The 16,957-nt window shown below is 47.6% G+C and overlaps 11 non-coding genes across 11 annotated transcripts; all 11 read left to right on the top strand.

The window, feature by feature from the left end:
• Positions 1-1,229: 1,229 nt before the first annotated feature.
• Positions 1,230-1,420, top strand: LOC142747513 (U2 spliceosomal RNA). Its single transcript, XR_012881819.1, has one exon. It is a non-coding gene; the product is annotated as a U2 spliceosomal RNA (small nuclear RNA).
• Positions 1,421-2,696: 1,276 nt separating this feature from the next.
• Positions 2,697-2,887, top strand: LOC142747514 (U2 spliceosomal RNA). The gene has a single exon (XR_012881820.1). It is a non-coding gene; the product is annotated as a U2 spliceosomal RNA (small nuclear RNA).
• Positions 2,888-4,187: 1,300 nt separating this feature from the next.
• LOC142747515 (U2 spliceosomal RNA) lies at positions 4,188-4,378 on the top strand. Its single transcript, XR_012881821.1, has one exon. It is a non-coding gene; the product is annotated as a U2 spliceosomal RNA (small nuclear RNA).
• Positions 4,379-5,658: 1,280 nt separating this feature from the next.
• LOC142747516 (U2 spliceosomal RNA) lies at positions 5,659-5,849 on the top strand. Its single transcript, XR_012881822.1, has one exon. It is a non-coding gene; the product is annotated as a U2 spliceosomal RNA (small nuclear RNA).
• A 1,292-nt stretch (positions 5,850-7,141) lies between these two features.
• LOC142747517 (U2 spliceosomal RNA) lies at positions 7,142-7,332 on the top strand. Its single transcript, XR_012881823.1, has one exon. It is a non-coding gene; the product is annotated as a U2 spliceosomal RNA (small nuclear RNA).
• A 1,292-nt stretch (positions 7,333-8,624) lies between these two features.
• Positions 8,625-8,815, top strand: LOC142747518 (U2 spliceosomal RNA). The gene has a single exon (XR_012881824.1). It is a non-coding gene; the product is annotated as a U2 spliceosomal RNA (small nuclear RNA).
• Positions 8,816-10,119: 1,304 nt separating this feature from the next.
• On the top strand, positions 10,120-10,310 carry LOC142747519 (U2 spliceosomal RNA). Its single transcript, XR_012881825.1, has one exon. It is a non-coding gene; the product is annotated as a U2 spliceosomal RNA (small nuclear RNA).
• Positions 10,311-11,578: 1,268 nt separating this feature from the next.
• Positions 11,579-11,769, top strand: LOC142747521 (U2 spliceosomal RNA). The gene has a single exon (XR_012881826.1). It is a non-coding gene; the product is annotated as a U2 spliceosomal RNA (small nuclear RNA).
• Positions 11,770-13,046: 1,277 nt separating this feature from the next.
• LOC142747522 (U2 spliceosomal RNA) lies at positions 13,047-13,237 on the top strand. The gene has a single exon (XR_012881827.1). It is a non-coding gene; the product is annotated as a U2 spliceosomal RNA (small nuclear RNA).
• A 1,292-nt stretch (positions 13,238-14,529) lies between these two features.
• LOC142747523 (U2 spliceosomal RNA) lies at positions 14,530-14,720 on the top strand. The gene has a single exon (XR_012881828.1). It is a non-coding gene; the product is annotated as a U2 spliceosomal RNA (small nuclear RNA).
• Positions 14,721-16,008: 1,288 nt separating this feature from the next.
• On the top strand, positions 16,009-16,199 carry LOC142747524 (U2 spliceosomal RNA). The gene has a single exon (XR_012881829.1). It is a non-coding gene; the product is annotated as a U2 spliceosomal RNA (small nuclear RNA).
• Positions 16,200-16,957: the final 758 nt, after the last annotated feature.

Genomic DNA, 16,957 nt, shown 5'->3' on the forward strand with positions numbered 1-16,957 from the left:
TTCTGAAGGGATCTCCCCTTTTAATCCCATTATTTCAACACCTGTTGGACAATGCATGAGTGATAATGAGCTCATTGATTAAATGCAATTAATGAATAGATTGCCACCTCTTGTTGTGTGTCGTCTGTGTTTCTGTGTTTCCGGCATTTCACATTGGAACACCTCATTCACCTTCCTTGTCTTCTCTCCACCCTCCCTTTTAGGTAAGTTAAAGAGCTGCACCTGAGCCAGCCACTGATTGATTGATTGATTGATTGATTGATTGATTGATTGATTGATTGATTGATTGATGCAGCACAACAGTCAAATAGTGGAGTGGAGTAGGGGAACAGCAAACAGCCAATAAAGCAGCCCGCCCGCTCGCCTGCCCGCCACAATGGACCTACCTGTGTACACTAGATGGATGTGATGGAATGTACTGTCGTCCCTACATTTCAAGAAGAAGTAAGAATTGCAGTTGCAACAAAGCCTTGCTTGCCTACAAAGAGAGCAGCAATTTGGATTTGTTACTATGTTACCTAGAAGAATAACAAACTGTGCAAGGATGGAGGTTGTAGGAGCAAGGAGAAGTTGTCTGTAAAGTTGGTGGATGCCTATTTTCCATTTTGCAGTCCCTTGTCTCCCTCTTGTGGCCTCCTGGAGGCAACTAGCTGTGCAAAAAAAAGACAGCCTGGCGGCCGGCTGTTGCAGTGTTGCCCTCTCAGGCAACACTGAGTGACTGACTGAGCCTCACCGTCTTATATAAAGTTCAGACGGAACTTTGCACGTGTCATAGTGGAGCCCTCAGGATTCCAGAGCCAGCTTTCTGACATCATAATGGGGCCTCAGAGATAAAAGCCTGGGCCCAGGCAGTGTTGGTCAGTGCTGCTCAGCAGGCAGCACTGGACTGGACTGGATTACAGCTGATACAAGGTGTGAAGGAACAAGGGGTGGCTGTGGGCATGCACTTGCTGCCGCTGCCAGTGTTTATCTGCATGGCAGCAGGGCATTTGGGCGTTGCCAGGAAGGCGTTTTTATGTAGATTCCTCCTCTTTCAGCACTGCATTGTGGTGCAAGCAAAAGAAGCAAATCCTGTCTGGCTTCCTCTCCGGCCTTTATTCACCTCCCGTGTAGCTGTGAGTGTGTGAGCCTGCAGGGCCCCATGGAATTGCCTAGAAGTAGGCTGAATCGCTGCAAGGGCTGAACAGCAGTATCGGGCAGGCTCGGGCAACGCGCGGCCCGTTCGGGTTATCGCTTCTCGGCCTTTTGGCTAAGATCAAGTGTAGTATCTGTTCTTATCAGTTTAATATCTGATACGTCCCCTATCTGGGGACCATATATTAAATGGATTTTTAGAACAGGGAGATGGAAATAGAGCTTGCTCTGTCCACTCCACGCATTGACCTGGTATTGCAGTATTTCCAGGACCGGTGCACCCTTTCCTTATGTGTTGACTAAAAGCAGATTCCAAAAGTGTTTTTTGTCTTTGCTATTGTTTCTGTCTTTCTGAAGGGATCTCCCCTTTTAATCCCATTATTTCAACACCTGTTGGACAATGCATGAGTGATAATGAGCTCATTGATTAAATGCAATTAATGAATAGATTGCCACCTCTTGTTGTGTGTCGTCTGTGTTTCTGTCATTTCACATTGGAACACCTCATTCACCTTCCTTGTCTTCTCTCCGCCCTCCCTTTTAGGTAAGTTAAAGAGCTGCACCTGAGCCAGCCACTGATTGATTGATTGATTGATTGATTGATTGATTGATTGATTGATTGATGCAGCACAACAGTCAAATAGTGGAGTGGAGTAGGGGAACAGCAAACAGCCAATAAAGCAGCCCGCCCGCTCGCCTGCCCGCCACAATGGACCTACCTGTGTACACTAGATGGATGTGATGGAATGTACTGTCGTCCCTACATTTCAAGAAGAAGTAAGAATTGCAGTTGCAACAAAGCCTTGCTTGCCTACAAAGAGAGCAGCAATTTGGATTTGTTACTATGTTACCTAGAAGAATAACAAACTGTGCAAGGATGGAGGTTGTAGGAGCAAGGAGAAGTTGTCTGTAAAGTTGGTGGATGCCTATTTTCCATTTTGCAGTCCCTTGTCTCCCTCTTGTGGCCTCCTGGAGGCAACTAGCTGTGCAAAAAAAAGACAGCCTGGCGGCCGGCTGTTGCAGTGTTGCCCTCTCAGGCAACACTGAGTGACTGACTGAGCCTCACCGTCTTATATAAAGTTCAGACGGAACTTTGCACGTGTCATAGTGGAGCCCTCAGGATTCCAGAGCCAGCTTTCTGACATCATAATGGGGCCTCAGAGATAAAAGCCTGGGCCCAGGCAGTGTTGGTCAGTGCTGCTCAGCAGGCAGCACTGGACTGGACTGGATTACAGCTGATACAAGGTGTGAAGGAACAAGGGGTGGCTGTGGGCATGCACTTGCTGCCGCTGCCAGTGTTTATCTGCATGGCAGCAGGGCATTTGGGCGTTGCCAGGAAGGCGTTTTTATGTAGATTCCTCCTCTTTCAGCACTGCATTGTGGTGCAAGCAAAAGAAGCAAATCCTGTCTGGCTTCCTCTCCGGCCTTTATTCACCTCCCGTGTAGCTGTGAGTGTGTGAGCCTGCAGGGCCCCATGGAATTGCCTAGAAGTAGGCTGAATCGCTGCAAGGGCTGAACAGCAGTATCGGGCAGGCTCGGGCAACGCGCGGCCCGTTCGGGTTATCGCTTCTCGGCCTTTTGGCTAAGATCAAGTGTAGTATCTGTTCTTATCAGTTTAATATCTGATACGTCCCCTATCTGGGGACCATATATTAAATGGATTTTTAGAACAGGGAGATGGAAATAGAGCTTGCTCTGTCCACTCCACGCATTGACCTGGTATTGCAGTATTTCCAGGACCGGTGCACCCTTTCCTTATATGTTGACTAAAAGCAGATTCCAAAAGTGTTTTTTGTCTTTGCTATTGTTTCTGTCTTTCTGAAGGGATCTCCCCTTTTAATCCCATTATTTCAACACCTGTTGGACAATGCATGAGTGATAATGAGCTCATTGATTAAATGCAATTAATGAATAGATTGCCACCTCTTGTTGTGTGTCGTCTGTGTTTCTGTGTTTCCGGCATTTCACATTGGAACACCTCATTCACCTTCCTTGTCTTCTCTCCGCCCTCCCTTTTAGGTAAGTTAAAGAGCTGCACCTGAGCCAGCCACTGATTGATTGATTGATTGATTGATTGATTGATTGATTGATTGATTGATTGATTGATTGATTGATGCAGCACAACAGTCAAATAGTGGAGTGGAGTAGGGGAACAGCAAACAGCCAATAAAGCAGCCCGCCCGCTCGCCTGCCCGCCACAATGGACCTACCTGTGTACACTAGATGGATGTGATGGAATGTACTGTCGTCCCTACATTTCAAGAAGAAGTAAGAATTGCAGTTGCAACAAAGCCTTGCTTGCCTACAAAGAGAGCAGCAATTTGGATTTGTTACTATGTTACCTAGAAGAATAACAAACTGTGCAAGGATGGAGGTTGTAGGAGCAAGGAGAAGTTGTCTGTAAAGTTGGTGGATGCCTATTTTCCATTTTGCAGTCCCTTGTCTCCCTCTTGTGGCCTCCTGGAGGCAACTAGCTGTGCAAAAAAAAGACAGCCTGGCGGCCGGCTGTTGCAGTGTTGCCCTCTCAGGCAACACTGAGTGACTGACTGAGCCTCACCGTCTTATATAAAGTTCAGACGGAACTTTGCACGTGTCATAGTGGAGCCCTCAGGATTCCAGAGCCAGCTTTCTGACATCATAATGGGGCCTCAGAGATAAAAGCCTGGGCCCAGGCAGTGTTGGTCAGTGCTGCTCAGCAGGCAGCACTGGACTGGACTGGATTACAGCTGATACAAGGTGTGAAGGAACAAGGGGTGGCTGTGGGCATGCACTTGCTGCCGCTGCCAGTGTTTATCTGCATGGCAGCAGGGCATTTGGGCGTTGCCAGGAAGGCGTTTTTATGTAGATTCCTCCTCTTTCAGCACTGCATTGTGGTGCAAGCAAAAGAAGCAAATCCTGTCTGGCTTCCTCTCCGGCCTTTATTCACCTCCCGTGTAGCTGTGAGTGTGTGAGCCTGCAGGGCCCCATGGAATTGCCTAGAAGTAGGCTGAATCGCTGCAAGGGCTGAACAGCAGTATCGGGCAGGCTCGGGCAACGCGCGGCCCGTTCGGGTTATCGCTTCTCGGCCTTTTGGCTAAGATCAAGTGTAGTATCTGTTCTTATCAGTTTAATATCTGATACGTCCCCTATCTGGGGACCATATATTAAATGGATTTTTAGAACAGGGAGATGGAAATAGAGCTTGCTCTGTCCACTCCACGCATTGACCTGGTATTGCAGTATTTCCAGGACCGGTGCACCCTTTCCTTATGTGTTGACTAAAAGCAGATTCCAAAAGTGTTTTTTGTCTTTGCTATTGTTTCTGTCTTTCTGAAGGGATCTCCCCTTTTAATCCCATTATTTCAACACCTGTTGGACAATGCATGAGTGATAATGAGCTCATTGATTAAATGCAATTAATGAATAGATTGCCACCTCTTGTTGTGTGTCGTCTGTGTTTCCGGCATTTCACATTGGAACACCTCATTCACCTTCCTTGTCTTCTCTCCGCCCTCCCTTTTAGGTAAGTTAAAGAGCTGCACCTGAGCCAGCCACTGATTGATTGATTGATTGATTGATTGATTGATTGATTGATTGATTGATTGATGCAGCACAACAGTCAAATAGTGGAGTGGAGTAGGGGAACAGCAAACAGCCAATAAAGCAGCCCGCCCGCTCGCCTGCCCGCCACAATGGACCTACCTGTGTACACTAGATGGATGTGATGGAATGTACTGTCGTCCCTACATTTCAAGAAGAAGTAAGAATTGCAGTTGCAACAAAGCCTTGCTTGCCTACAAAGAGAGCAGCAATTTGGATTTGTTACTATGTTACCTAGAAGAATAACAAACTGTGCAAGGATGGAGGTTGTAGGAGCAAGGAGAAGTTGTCTGTAAAGTTGGTGGATGCCTATTTTCCATTTTTTAGTCCCTTGTCTCCCTCTTGTGGCCTCCTGGAGGCAACTAGCTGTGCAAAAAAAAGACAGCCTGGCGGCCGGCTGTTGCAGTGTTGCCCTCTCAGGCAACACTGAGTGACTGACTGAGCCTCACCGTCTTATATAAAGTTCAGACGGAACTTTGCACGTGTCATAGTGGAGCCCTCAGGATTCCAGAGCCAGCTTTCTGACATCATAATGGGGCCTCAGAGATAAAAGCCTGGGCCCAGGCAGTGTTGGTCAGTGCTGCTCAGCAGGCAGCACTGGACTGGACTGGATTACAGCTGATACAAGGTGTGAAGGAACAAGGGGTGGCTGTGGGCATGCACTTGCTGCCGCTGCCAGTGTTTATCTGCATGGCAGCAGGGCATTTGGGCGTTGCCAGGAAGGCGTTTTTATGTAGATTCCTCCTCTTTCAGCACTGCATTGTGGTGCAAGCAAAAGAAGCAAATCCTGTCTGGCTTCCTCTCCGGCCTTTATTCACCTCCCGTGTAGCTGTGAGTGTGTGAGCCTGCAGGGCCCCATGGAATTGCCTAGAAGTAGGCTGAATCGCTGCAAGGGCTGAACAGCAGTATCGGGCAGGCTCGGGCAACGCGCGGCCCGTTCGGGTTATCGCTTCTCGGCCTTTTGGCTAAGATCAAGTGTAGTATCTGTTCTTATCAGTTTAATATCTGATACGTCCCCTATCTGGGGACCATATATTAAATGGATTTTTAGAACAGGGAGATGGAAATAGAGCTTGCTCTGTCCACTCCACGCATTGACCTGGTATTGCAGTATTTCCAGGACCGGTGCACCCTTTCCTTATGTGTTGACTAAAAGCAGATTCCAAAAGTGTTTTTTGTCTTTGCTATTGTTTCTGTCTTTCTGAAGGGATCTCCCCTTTTAATCCCATTATTTCAACACCTGTTGGACAATGCATGAGTGATAATGAGCTCATTGATTAAATGCAATTAATGAATAGATTGCCACCTCTTGTTGTGTGTCGTCTGTGTTTCTGTGTTTCCGGCATTTCACATTGGAACACCTCATTCACCTTCCTTGTCTTCTCTCCGCCCTCCCTTTTAGGTAAGTTAAAGAGCTGCACCTGAGCCAGCCACTGATTGATTGATTGATTGATTGATTGATTGATTGATTGATTGATTGATTGATTGATGCAGCACAACAGTCAAATAGTGGAGTGGAGTAGGGGAACAGCAAACAGCCAATAAAGCAGCCCGCCCGCTCGCCTGCCCGCCACAATGGACCTACCTGTGTACACTAGATGGATGTGATGGAATGTACTGTCGTCCCTACATTTCAAGAAGAAGTAAGAATTGCAGTTGCAACAAAGCCTTGCTTGCCTACAAAGAGAGCAGCAATTTGTATTTGTTACTATGTTACCTAGAAGAATAACAAACTGTGCAAGGATGGAGGTAGTAGGAGCAAGGAGAAGTTGTCTGTAAAGTTGGTGGATGCCTATTTTCCATTTTGCAGTCCCTTGTCTCCCTCTTGTGGCCTCCTGGAGGCAACTAGCTGTGCAAAAAAAAGACAGCCTGGCGGCCGGCTGTTGCAGTGTTGCCCTCTCAGGCAACACTGAGTGACTGACTGAGCCTCACCGTCTTATATAAAGTTCAGACGGAACTTTGCACGTGTCATAGTGGAGCCCTCAGGATTCCAGAGCCAGCTTTCTGACATCATAATGGGGCCTCAGAGATAAAAGCCTGGGCCCAGGCAGTGTTGGTCAGTGCTGCTCAGCAGGCAGCACTGGACTGGACTGGATTACAGCTGATACAAGGTGTGAAGGAACAAGGGGTGGCTGTGGGCATGCGCTTGCTGCCGCTGCCAGTGTTTATCTGCATGGCAGCAGGGCATTTGGGCGTTGCCAGGAAGGCGTTTTTATGTAGATTCCTCCTCTTTCAGCACTGCATTGTGGTGCAAGCAAAAGAAGCAAATCCTGTCTGGCTTCCTCTCCGGCCTTTATTCACCTCCCGTGTAGCTGTGAGTGTGTGAGCCTGCAGGGCCCCATGGAATTGCCTAGAAGTAGGCTGAATCGCTGCAAGGGCTGAACAGCAGTATCGGGCAGGCTCGGGCAACGCGCGGCCCGTTCGGGTTATCGCTTCTCGGCCTTTTGGCTAAGATCAAGTGTAGTATCTGTTCTTATCAGTTTAATATCTGATACGTCCCCTATCTGGGGACCATATATTAAATGGATTTTTAGAACAGGGAGATGGAAATAGAGCTTGCTCTGTCCACTCCACGCATTGACCTGGTATTGCAGTATTTCCAGGACCGGTGCACCCTTTCCTTATGTGTTGACTAAAAGCAGATTCCAAAAGTGTTTTTTGTCTTTGCTATTGTTTCTGTCTTTCTGAAGGGATCTCCCCTTTTAATCCCATTATTTCAACACCTGTTGGACAATGCATGAGTGATAATGAGCTCATTGATTAAATGCAATTAATGAATAGATTGCCACCTCTTGTTGTGTGTCGTCTGTGTTTCTGTGTTTCCGGCATTTCACATTGGAACACCTCATTCACCTTCCTTGTCTTCTCTCCGCCCTCCCTTTTAGGTAAGTTAAAGAGCTGTACCTGAGCCAGCCACTGATTGATTGATTGATTGATTGATTGATTGATTGATTGATTGATTGATTGATTGATGCAGCACAACAGTCAAATAGTGGAGTGGAGTAGGGGAACAGCAAACAGCCAATAAAGCAGCCCGCCCGCTCGCCTGCCCGCCACAATGGACCTACCTGTGTACACTAGATGGATGTGATGGAATGTACTGTCGTCCCTACATTTCAAGAAGAAGTAAGAATTGCAGTTGCAACAAAGCCTTGCTTGCCTACAAAGAGAGCAGCAATTTGTATTTGTTACTATGTTACCTAGAAGAATAACAAACTGTGCAAGGATGGAGGTTGTAGGAGCAAGGAGAAGTTGTCTGTAAAGTTGGTGGATGCCTATTTTCCATTTTGCAGTCCCTTGTCTCCCTCTTGTGGCCTCCTGGAGGCAACTAGCTGTGCAAAAAAAAGACAGCCTGGCGGCCGGCTGTTGCAGTGTTGCCCTCTCAGGCAACACTGAGTGACTGACTGAGCCTCACCGTCTTATATAAAGTTCAGACGGAACTTTGCACGTGTCATAGTGGAGCCCTCAGGATTCCAGAGCCAGCTTTCTGACATCATAATGGGGCCTCAGAGATAAAAGCCTGGGCCCAGGCAGTGTTGGTCAGTGCTGCTCAGCAGGCAGCACTGGACTGGACTGGATTACAGCTGATACAAGGTGTGAAGGAACAAGGGGTGGCTGTGGGCATGCACTTGCTGCCGCTGCCAGTGTTTATCTGCATGGCAGCAGGGCATTTGGGCATTGCCAGGAAGGCGTTTTTATGTAGATTCCTCCTCTTTCAGCACTGCATTGTGGTGCAAGCAAAAGAAGCAAATCCTGTCTGGCTTCCTCTCCGGCCTTTATTCACCTCCCGTGTAGCTGTGAGTGTGTGAGCCTGCAGGGCCCCATGGAATTGCCTAGAAGTAGGCTGAATCGCTGCAAGGGCTGAACAGCAGTATCGGGCAGGCTCGGGCAACGCGCGGCCCGTTCGGGTTATCGCTTCTCGGCCTTTTGGCTAAGATCAAGTGTAGTATCTGTTCTTATCAGTTTAATATCTGATACGTCCCCTATCTGGGGACCATATATTAAATGGATTTTTAGAACAGGGAGATGGAAATAGAGCTTGCTCTGTCCACTCCACGCATTGACCTGGTATTGCAGTATTTCCAGGACCGGTGCACCCTTTCCTTATGTGTTGACTAAAAGCAGATTCCAAAAGTGTTTTTTGTCTTTGCTATTGTTTCTGTCTTTCTGAAGGGATCTCCCCTTTTAATCCCATTATTTCAACACCTGTTGGACAATGCATGAGTGATAATGAGCTCATTGATTAAATGCAATTAATGAATAGATTGCCACCTCTTGTTGTGTGTCGTCTGTGTTTCTGTGTTTCCGGCATTTCACATTGGAACACCTCATTCACCTTCCTTGTCTTCTCTCCGCCCTCCCTTTTAGGTAAGTTAAAGAGCTGCACCTGAGCCAGCCACTGATTGATTGATTGATTGATTGATTGATTGATTGATTGATTGATTGATTGATTGATTGATTGATTGATGCAGCACAACAGTCAAATAGTGGAGTGGAGTAGGGGAACAGCAAACAGCCAATAAAGCAGCCCGCCCGCTCGCCTGCCCGCCACAATGGACCTACCTGTGTACACTAGATGGATGTGATGGAATGTACTGTCGTCCCTACATTTCAAGAAGAAGTAAGAATTGCAGTTGCAACAAAGCCTTGCTTGCCTACAAAGAGAGCAGCAATTTGGATTTGTTACTATGTTACCTAGAAGAATAACAAACTGTGCAAGGATGGAGGTTGTAGGAGCAAGGAGAAGTTGTCTGTAAAGTTGGTGGATGCCTATTTTCCATTTTGCAGTCCCTTGTCTCCCTCTTGTGGCCTCCTGGAGGCAACTAGCTGTGCAAAAAAAAGACAGCCTGGCGGCCGGCTGTTGCAGTGTTGCCCTCTCAGGCAACACTGAGTGACTGACTGAGCCTCACCGTCTTATATAAAGTTCAGACGGAACTTTGCACGTGTCATAGTGGAGCCCTCAGGATTCCAGAGCCAGCTTTCTGACATCATAATGGGGCCTCAGAGATAAAAGCCTGGGCCCAGGCAGTGTTGGTCAGTGCTGCTCAGCAGGCAGCACTGGACTGGACTGGATTACAGCTGATACAAGGTGTGAAGGAACAAGGGGTGGCTGTGGGCATGCACTTGCTGCCGCTGCCAGTGTTTATCTGCATGGCAGCAGGGCATTTGGGCGTTGCCAGGAAGGCGTTTTTATGTAGATTCCTCCTCTTTCAGCACTGCATTGTGGTGCAAGCAAAAGAAGCAAATCCTGTCTGGCTTCCTCTCCAGCCTTTATTCACCTCCCGTGTAGCTGTGAGTGTGTGAGCCTGCAGGGCCCCATGGAATTGCCTAGAAGTAGGCTGAATCGCTGCAAGGGCTGAACAGCAGTATCGGGCAGGCTCGGGCAACGCGCGGCCCGTTCGGGTTATCGCTTCTCGGCCTTTTGGCTAAGATCAAGTGTAGTATCTGTTCTTATCAGTTTAATATCTGATACGTCCCCTATCTGGGGACCATATATTAAATGGATTTTTAGAACAGGGAGATGGAAATAGAGCTTGCTCTGTCCACTCCACGCATTGACCTGGTATTGCAGTATTTCCAGGACCGGTGCACCCTTTCCTTATGTGTTGACTAAAAGCAGATTCCAAAAGTGTTTTTTGTCTTTGCTATTGTTTCTGTCTTTCTGAAGGGATCTCCCCTTTTAATCCCATTATTTCAACACCTGTTGGACAATGCATGAGTGATAATGAGCTCATTGATTAAATGCAATTAATGAATAGATTGCCACCTCTTGTTGTGTGTCGTCTGTGTTTCTGTGTTTCCGGCATTTCACATTGGAACACCTCATTCACCTTCCTTGTCTTCTCTCCGCCCTCCCTTTTAGGTAAGTTAAAGAGCTGCACCTGAGCCAGCCACTGATTGATTGATTGATTGATTGATTGATTGATGCAGCACAACAGTCAAATAGTGGAGTGGAGTAGGGGAACAGCAAACAGCCAATAAAGCAGCCCGCCCGCTCGCCTGCCCGCCACAATGGACCTACCTGTGTACACTAGATGGATGTGATGGAATGTACTGTCGTCCCTACATTTCAAGAAGAAGTAAGAATTGCAGTTGCAACAAAGCCTTGCTTGCCTACAAAGAGAGCAGCAATTTGGATTTGTTACTATGTTACCTAGAAGAATAACAAACTGTGCAAGGATGGAGGTTGTAGGAGCAAGGAGAAGTTGTCTGTAAAGTTGGTGGATGCCTATTTTCCATTTTGCAGTCCCTTGTCTCCCTCTTGTGGCCTCCTGGAGGCAACTAGCTGTGCAAAAAAAAGACAGCCTGGCGGCCGGCTGTTGCAGTGTTGCCCTCTCAGGCAACACTGAGTGACTGACTGAGCCTCACCGTCTTATATAAAGTTCAGACGGAACTTTGCACGTGTCATAGTGGAGCCCTCAGGATTCCAGAGCCAGCTTTCTGACATCATAATGGGGCCTCAGAGATAAAAGCCTGGGCCCAGGCAGTGTTGGTCAGTGCTGCTCAGCAGGCAGCACTGGACTGGACTGGATTACAGCTGATACAAGGTGTGAAGGAACAAGGGGTGGCTGTGGGCATGCACTTGCTGCCGCTGCCAGTGTTTATCTGCATGGCAGCAGGGCATTTGGGCGTTGCCAGGAAGGCGTTTTTATGTAGATTCCTCCTCTTTCAGCACTGCGTTGTGGTGCAAGCAAAAGAAGCAAATCCTGTCTGGCTTCCTCTCCGGCCTTTATTCACCTCCCGTGTAGCTGTGAGTGTGTGAGCCTGCAGGGCCCCATGGAATTGCCTAGAAGTAGGCTGAATCGCTGCAAGGGCTGAACAGCAGTATCGGGCAGGCTCGGGCAACGCGCGGCCCGTTCGGGTTATCGCTTCTCGGCCTTTTGGCTAAGATCAAGTGTAGTATCTGTTCTTATCAGTTTAATATCTGATACGTCCCCTATCTGGGGACCATATATTAAATGGATTTTTAGAACAGGGAGATGGAAATAGAGCTTGCTCTGTCCACTCCACGCATTGACCTGGTATTGCAGTATTTCCAGGACCGGTGCACCCTTTCCTTATGTGTTGACTAAAAGCAGATTCCAAAAGTGTTTTTTGTCTTTGCTATTGTTTCTGTCTTTCTGAAGGGATCTCCCCTTTTAATCCCATTATTTCAACACCTGTTGGACAATGCATGAGTGATAATGAGCTCATTGATTAAATGCAATTAATGAATAGATTGCCACCTCTTGTTGTGTGTCGTCTGTGTTTCTGTGTTTCCGGCATTTCACATTGGAACACCTCATTCACCTTCCTTGTCTTCTCTCCGCCCTCCCTTTTAGGTAAGTTAAAGAGCTGCACCTGAGCCAGCCACTTGATTGATTGATTGATTGATTGATTGATTGATTGATTGATGCAGCACAACAGTCAAATAGTGGAGTGGAGTAGGGGAACAGCAAACAGCCAATAAAGCAGCCCGCCCGCTCGCCTGCCCGCCACAATGGACCTACCTGTGTACACTAGATGGATGTGATGGAATGTACTGTCGTCCCTACATTTCAAGAAGAAGTAAGAATTGCAGTTGCAACAAAGCCTTGCTTGCCTACAAAGAGAGCAGCAATTTGGATTTGTTACTATGTTACCTAGAAGAATAACAAACTGTGCAAGGATGGAGGTTGTAGGAGCAAGGAGAAGTTGTCTGTAAAGTTGGTGGATGCCTATTTTCCATTTTGCAGTCCCTTGTCTCCCTCTTGTGGCCTCCTGGAGGCAACTAGCTGTGCAAAAAAAAGACAGCCTGGCGGCCGGCTGTTGCAGTGTTGCCCTCTCAGGCAACACTGAGTGACTGACTGAGCCTCACCGTCTTATATAAAGTTCAGACGGAACTTTGCACGTGTCATAGTGGAGCCCTCAGGATTCCAGAGCCAGCTTTCTGACATCATAATGGGGCCTCAGAGATAAAAGCCTGGGCCCAGGCAGTGTTGGTCAGTGCTGCTCAGCAGGCAGCACTGGACTGGACTGGATTACAGCTGATACAAGGTGTGAAGGAACAAGGGGTGGCTGTGGGCATGCACTTGCTGCCGCTGCCAGTGTTTATCTGCATGGCAGCAGGGCATTTGGGCGTTGCCAGGAAGGCGTTTTTATGTAGATTCCTCCTCTTTCAGCACTGCATTGTGGTGCAAGCAAAAGAAGCAAATCCTGTCTGGCTTCCTCTCCGGCCTTTATTCACCTCCCGTGTAGCTGTGAGTGTGTGAGCCTGCAGGGCCCCATGGAATTGCCTAGAAGTAGGCTGAATCGCTGCAAGGGCTGAACAGCAGTATCGGGCAGGCTCGGGCAACGCGCGGCCCGTTCGGGTTATCGCTTCTCGGCCTTTTGGCTAAGATCAAGTGTAGTATCTGTTCTTATCAGTTTAATATCTGATACGTCCCCTATCTGGGGACCATATATTAAATGGATTTTTAGAACAGGGAGATGGAAATAGAGCTTGCTCTGTCCACTCCACGCATTGACCTGGTATTGCAGTATTTCCAGGACCGGTGCACCCTTTCCTTATGTGTTGACTAAAAGCAGATTCCAAAAGTGTTTTTTGTCTTTGCTATTGTTTCTGTCTTTCTGAAGGGATCTCCCCTTTTAATCCCATTATTTCAACACCTGTTGGACAATGCATGAGTGATAATGAGCTCATTGATTAAATGCAATTAATGAATAGATTGCCACCTCTTGTTGTGTGTCGTCTGTGTTTCTGTGTTTCCGGCATTTCACATTGGAATACCTCATTCACCTTCCTTGTCTTCTCTCCGCCCTCCCTTTTAGGTAAGTTAAAGAGCTGCACCTGAGCCAGCCACTGATTGATTGATTGATTGATTGATTGATTGATTGATTGATTGATTGATTGATTGATGCAGCACAACAGTCAAATAGTGGAGTGGAGTAGGGGAACAGCAAACAGCCAATAAAGCAGCCCGCCCGCTCGCCTGCCCGCCACAATGGACCTACCTGTGTACACTAGATGGATGTGATGGAATGTACTGTCGTCCCTACATTTCAAGAAGAAGTAAGAATTGCAGTTGCAACAAAGCCTTGCTTGCCTACAAAGAGAGCAGCAATTTGGATTTGTTACTATGTTACCTAGAAGAATAACAAACTGTGCAAGGATGGAGGTTGTAGGAGCAAGGAGAAGTTGTCTGTAAAGTTGGTGGATGCCTATTTTCCATTTTGCAGTCCCTTGTCTCCCTCTTGTGGCCTCCTGGAGGCAACTAGCTGTGCAAAAAAAAGACAGCCTGGCGGCCGGCTGTTGCAGTGTTGCCCTCTCAGGCAACACTGAGTGACTGACTGAGCCTCACCGTCTTATATAAAGTTCAGACGGAACTTTGCACGTGTCATAGTGGAGCCCTCAGGATTCCAGAGCCAGCTTTCTGACATCATAATGGGGCCTCAGAGATAAAAGCCTGGGCCCAGGCAGTGTTGGTCAGTGCTGCTCAGCAGGCAGCACTGGACTGGACTGGATTACAGCTGATACAAGGTGTGAAGGAACAAGGGGTGGCTGTGGGCATGCACTTGCTGCCGCTGCCAGTGTTTATCTGCATGGCAGCAGGGCATTTGGGCGTTGCCAGGAAGGCGTTTTTATGTAGATTCCTCCTCTTTCAGCACTGCATTGTGGTGCAAGCAAAAGAAGCAAATCCTGTCTGGCTTCCTCTCCGGCCTTTATTCACCTCCCGTGTAGCTGTGAGTGTGTGAGCCTGCAGGGCCCCATGGAATTGCCTAGAAGTAGGCTGAATCGCTGCAAGGGCTGAACAGCAGTATCGGGCAGGCTCGGGCAACGCGCGGCCCGTTCGGGTTATCGCTTCTCGGCCTTTTGGCTAAGATCAAGTGTAGTATCTGTTCTTATCAGTTTAATATCTGATACGTCCCCTATCTGGGGACCATATATTAAATGGATTTTTAGAACAGGGAGATGGAAATAGAGCTTGCTCTGTCCACTCCACGCATTGACCTGGTATTGCAGTATTTCCAGGACCGGTGCACCCTTTCCTTATGTGTTGACTAAAAGCAGATTCCAAAAGTGTTTTTTGTCTTTGCTATTGTTTCTGTCTTTCTGAAGGGATCTCCCCTTTTAATCCCATTATTTCAACACCTGTTGGACAATGCATGAGTGATAATGAGCTCATTGATTAAATGCAATTAATGAATAGATTGCCACCTCTTGTTGTGTGTCGTCTGTGTTTCTGTGTTTCCGGCATTTCACATTGGAACACCTCATTCACCTTCCTTGTCTTCTCTCCGCCCTCCCTTTTAGGTAAGTTAAAGAGCTGCACCTGAGCCAGCCACTGATTGATTGATTGATTGATTGATTGATTGATTGATTGATTGATTGATTGATGCAGCACAACAGTCAAATAGTGGAGTGGAGTAGGGGAACAGCAAACAGCCAATAAAGCAGCCCGCCCGCTCGCCTGCCCGCCACAATGGACCTACCTGTGTACACTAGATGGATGTGATGGAATGTACTGTCGTCCCTACATTTCAAGAAGAAGTAAGAATTGCAGTTGCAACAAAGCCTTGCTTGCCTACAAAGAGAGCAGCAATTTGGATTTGTTACTATGTTACCTAGAAGAATAACAAACTGTGCAAGGATGGAGGTTGTAGGAGCAAGGAGAAGTTGTCTGTAAAGTTGGTGGATGCCTATTTTCCATTTTGCAGTCCCTTGTCTCCCTCTTGTGGCCTCCTGGAGGCAACTAGCTGTGCAAAAAAAAGACAGCCTGGCGGCCGGCTGTTGCAGTGTTGCCCTCTCAGGCAACACTGAGTGACTGACTGAGCCTCACCGTCTTATATAAAGTTCAGACGGAACTTTGCACGTGTCATAGTGGAGCCCTCAGGATTCCAGAGCCAGCTTTCTGACATCATAATGGGGCCTCAGAGATAAAAGCCTGGGCCCAGGCAGTGTTGGTCAGTGCTGCTCAGCAGGCAGCACTGGACTGGACTGGATTACAGCTGATACAAGGTGTGAAGGAACAAGGGGTGGCTGTGGGCATGCACTTGCTGCCGCTGCCAGTGTTTATCTGCATGGCAGCAGGGCATTTGGGCGTTGCCAGGAAGGCGTTTTTATGTAGATTCCTCCTCTTTCAGCACTGCATTGTGGTGCAAGCAAAAGAAGCAAATCCTGTCTGGCTTCCTCTCCGGCCTTTATTCACCTCCCGTGTAGCTGTGAGTGTGTGAGCCTGCAGGGCCCCATGGAATTGCCTAGAAGTAGGCTGAATCGCTGCAAGGGCTGAACAGCAGTATCGGGCAGGCTCGGGCAACGCGCGGCCCGTTCGGGTTATCGCTTCTCGGCCTTTTGGCTAAGATCAAGTGTAGTATCTGTTCTTATCAGTTTAATATCTGATACGTCCCCTATCTGGGGACCATATATTAAATGGATTTTTAGAACAGGGAGATGGAAATAGAGCTTGCTCTGTCCACTCCACGCATTGACCTGGTATTGCAGTATTTCCAGGACCGGTGCACCCTTTCCTTATGTGTTGACTAAAAGCAGATTCCAAAAGTGTTTTTTGTCTTTGCTATTGTTTCTGTCTTTCTGAAGGGATCTCCCCTTTTAATCCCATTATTTCAACACCTGTTGGACAATGCATGAGTGATAATGAGCTCATTGATTAAATGCAATTAATGAATAGATTGCCACCTCTTGTTGTGTGTCGTCTGTGTTTCTGTGTTTCCGGCATTTCACATTGGAACACCTCATTCACCTTCCTTGTCTTCTCTCCGCCCTCCCTTTTAGGTAAGTTAAAGAGCTGCACCTGAGCCAGCCACTGATTGATTGATTGATTGATTGATTGATTGATTGATTGATTGATTGATGCAGCACAACAGTCAAATAGTGGAGTGGAGTAGGGGAACAGCAAACAGCCAATAAAGCAGCCCGCCCGCTCGCCTGCCCGCCACAATGGACCTACCTGTGTACACTAGATGGATGTGATGGAATGTACTGTCGTCCCTACATTTCAAGAAGAAGTAAGAATTGCAGTTGCAACAAAGCCTTGCTTGCCTACAAAGAGAGCAGCAATTTGGATTTGTTACTATGTTACCTAGAAGAATAACAAACTGTGCAAGGATGGAGGTTGTAGGAGCAAGGAGAAGTTGTCTGTAAAGTTGGTGGATGCCTATTTTCCATTTTGCAGTCCCTTGTCTCCCTCTTGTGGCCTCCTGGAGGCAACTAGCTGTGCAAAAAAAAGACAGCCTGGCGGCCGGCTGTTGCAGTGTTGCCCTCTCA

The sequence above is a fragment of the Rhinoderma darwinii genome, chromosome 2, assembly GCF_050947455.1.
Source record: "Rhinoderma darwinii isolate aRhiDar2 chromosome 2, aRhiDar2.hap1, whole genome shotgun sequence".
NCBI lineage: Eukaryota > Metazoa > Chordata > Amphibia > Anura > Rhinodermatidae > Rhinoderma > Rhinoderma darwinii.